The following is a 3937-nucleotide window of genomic DNA, read 5'->3' as shown; positions in this document are numbered from 1 at the left end:
GTGACTGACAACCACTTCCGTTCTACTTTAGGCCGGGCGCATATCTCTTAGATTCCCCAACAAAATCTTCGTGGTATAAGCTAGATAGATGGCGACATTCATGAGGATCCAAAAAGTCTAAACCTTGTCTATGGTATTCCGAGTAGGATTCTGGGATTGAATGACTGTGACGAGCTTCAAACTCCTGAAGGCTGGCCGTGATGACAAGCGCAAAAGAATCAAGGGATTCTATTCCAACCTGATTGAGAACCGACAGATGATTAGCCGTGCTGTGACAGAGCATAGGAACGTTTTCACTGAGAGGATGGGATGTAGCCATTGACAACGGTGATGCCCTACATACAGCTTGCCATGGAAAGGAGTAGGAAGGATTGGATGAATGTAATAGGAAAGTAAAGATTCAAGAGGAGCACAGCATCTCCATACACTTATCTGAAATTCCCACTATTAATTTACATAAGTATTTCTATCCCTTTTTATTTTCTATTTATTTATTAATTTTTGAAACCCAAAACCTTTTAATCTGCCTAACTGAGATTTACAAGGTAACCATACCTTGCTTCATACCAACAATCTCTGTGGGATCGACCCTTACTCACGTAAGGTATTACTTGGATGACCCAGTACACTTGCTGGTTAAGTTGAACGTAGTTGTGATCACATATGCCAAAGAGCCATTAAATAAATCTCATGCAAATACAAAGAGGGCAATCATAATTTCGTCCCCCAGCAGTACTTTGAAATATTTTCAGGCAAGAAGTGTAGCCCTTTTCCAATTGCATTAAGAGATATAAAGCAACACGACATTACTCAAAGCATGCGCGGGCTACTAGTTGATTGGCTTGTAGAGATTTGCATAATGTAATTTTTCTCATATAATACAATTTTATGAATTATAGCTAATAAATTTAGTACGGTTGAACAATACACTGAGAATTATAGTTGATGTATGAATACATTTTGTTTATGTTTTGAATTATATTGACTTGCTTGTTTATAGTACTTTTTTTTAGTTTGATAATATTTGTTTATGTTTTGAAATATTATAAATATTCAAATATAAATTAGATAAAAATTTGTATTTATTAAATTTATATTTATTTTGTATGAAAATAGGTTTATTATGTAGTTAAAAAATCTAAAAAAATTCTATTTTATCTTACAGACAGATTTACAGACGGATTTTCTGTCTGTATTCAGAGTTTGGAGTGGTTTTCCAAGGTTTCAATTATAGACGGAAAATCTGTCGAAAAATCTGTCTATAATTACAGACGGATAATCTGTCGGAAAATCTGTCTGTAATTACAGACGGAAAATCCATCGGAAAGTTCGACGCCTAAGGGAAATGGATGGAGAATTTACAGAGGGAAAATCCGTCGGTAACTGGTAAAAATCCGTCGGTAATTTTTCGACGAAAAAAATCGTCGGTAAATAATTTCCGACGAGGCTTTTACAGAGGGACAAAATCCATCTGTAATTTCGGCATTAATCAAAAATTTGTCTGTAATATAGACTAATCTTTCTGTAAATCTGTCTGTATTAAGTAATTTTCTAGTTGTGTAATGTTTTATCTTATATCAGATTAACAAACACAAATATGAGTAGTTCCTACACTTGGTTATATCTTAGGACAAAATTTTCAACAATGATTTCTAGTTCTAAAAAGATTTAGTGAAAGAATATCTAAGTTGTTATACGGTGATGGATATCCAATTTAAGTTTTACTTAAAAAGATTAAGAGAAATTCTAAAGTTCTTAGATTGGTGATAAGCTAATCTAATAAGTTACCACTTAGTCCAGAAAAGATCTGTCAAAAAAATATATAAAATTTTATATTGGTGAGGAACAAATTCAGTCATTGCTTAATTCTGAAAAAGCTACTGTTCAACTTGAGTCAAGGTTTAGTTTGAAAAATTTGATGCATAGCATTTTGAGCTCTATTTTCTTAGTTATTTCTTATAAGAACCTAATTAATCTTGATTAATATTGCTTGATAATGAAGAATTTAAAAATCTATTGGGAACACTATTTTGAGTGCTTTGACCTTATAATTTGCAGGAAAATGAGACACTAAATTAGTACAAAAGGAGCAAGCAAAGAAAGTGTGGCACATAGGTTGCATTGGAAAAATTTGGGGAAGTGTCTGGGCCAAGGAGGCAAAGACCCTCCAATCACCCATCACAAACCAAGTGTGCATGGTGTGTACTTGGCATGTGAACTTAACTGGCGTGTGTGCACTGGCGTATGGTTGGCGTGTTTAAAACCACACGTCTTCAAGCCTTCAAAAGCATCGAGCTTGGCGTGGGAGCTGGCGTGCCTAGGAAGTGGCACGTTGGGCCACTATATGATGATTTGCATCATCTACCTCTTTCTTCTATCTAAAAGGACCATAAAAAGAGTGTAATCTCATTCAGTCAATGCAATTTCATGAGTTAAATGGTGAATATTATGGTACATTGCTTTGAAATGAGTTTTTGTTGAATTTCAGGTGAAAAGAGTAACAAAAGAATAAGGAAGCAAGAAAGAGAAGCTGGGCGTGTGAGCTGAGCGTGCCACTTGGTACAAATGCCACCAAATTGTATTGGCGTGGCACGCCAGCCAAAGGGCGTGGCACGCCAGTTATTAAATCCAGAGAAGAAGTCCACGGAGCTTTCAATGGGCATGGCACGCCAAGGCCAGGCGTGGCACGCCAGGGAGACGAAGCACAATGGACGTGGCACGCCAAGGCCAGGCGTGGCGTGCCAGTTATAAACTCCAGAGAGGGACAATGAGTTTTAGAATGGGTGTGGCACGCCAACCATAAATTCCAAAGAGCATTCTTGAAGGTCCATAAGGGGCATGGCTCACCAGGCTGGGCGTGACACGCCAACTCCACCATCTACAATAGGCATGCCACTTGAGGTCGAAGGCGTGGCATGCCAATACATTTGAGCAGAGGAGCATGGAGGAAGCATTAACAAGGGCGTGCCACTTGAGACTTAAGGTGTGGCACGCCAAGTCAAGAATGGATGGGCGTGCCACTTGAAATCGAAGGCGTGGCACGCCAGTTCATTATTCCAAAGAGGAAGAATGCAGCTTCTACAAGGGGGCGTGCCAATTGAGATCGAAGGCGTGGCACACCAGCACAAGCCTCCATGGAAAAAGATGAATGGGCGTGCCACTTTGGACTTTAGGCGTGGCACGCCAATGCAACATGAAGAGGGGCGTGCCACTTGATGATTGAGGCATGGCACGCCAACATCACTCGCACCAAGGGCGTGCCACTTGGAACCTAGGCGTGGCACGCCAGTGTACTTGACCAGAGAAGAGAATGAAACCATTATCAAGGGTGTGGCATGCCAGTTTAACATTCCAGAAAAGAAGGGGAAGAGTTCACTAAGGGTGTGGCACGCCAAACCTGGGCGTGCCACGCCAGTTCAAGTATCCAGAGAAGAAGAAGAGAAGAAGCCATTATGGGCGTGCCAGTTGAGCTTGAAGGCGTGGCACGCTGCTCACACGCCAGGCACATGGTACATTTTATGAGTTTTTCCTTTTATTTTCAATTGTAATTTTCTTTTCCTTTTTGTAACTTTTAAATTCTAATGCTTAGAGTAGTATAAATACCCCCTAAGAGTACTGAAAAAGGGGTTAGCTAGTGGGTTAGAAAGTTGGATTGATAGCTTAGCTTAGTTTTACTTTTACACTTCACTTCATCTTCTTCCATCTCTTGTACTTTTCTCTAAGCTATGAGTAGCTAAACTCCCTCTCATTGGGAGAGGAAGCTCTGTTGTACTTGATGGATTAATGATAGTAAATTTCTTCTTCTCTTCATCATCTCTTTGATTTGCTAGAAGGAACTTCATTCTTCATGCTTAGTGTTCAATCATCTTGAGAAAGAGGTTGAATGCAAAATGGGTTTCACGAGAACCTTGGAAAAGGAAACATGAAACTATGCTTG

This window comes from Arachis duranensis, chromosome 2 (assembly GCF_000817695.3).
Source record: "Arachis duranensis cultivar V14167 chromosome 2, aradu.V14167.gnm2.J7QH, whole genome shotgun sequence".
Taxonomy (NCBI): Eukaryota; Viridiplantae; Streptophyta; class Magnoliopsida; order Fabales; family Fabaceae; genus Arachis; species Arachis duranensis.
The sequence above is the reverse complement of the archived record's forward strand: the minus strand, read 5'-3'. Positions refer to the sequence as shown.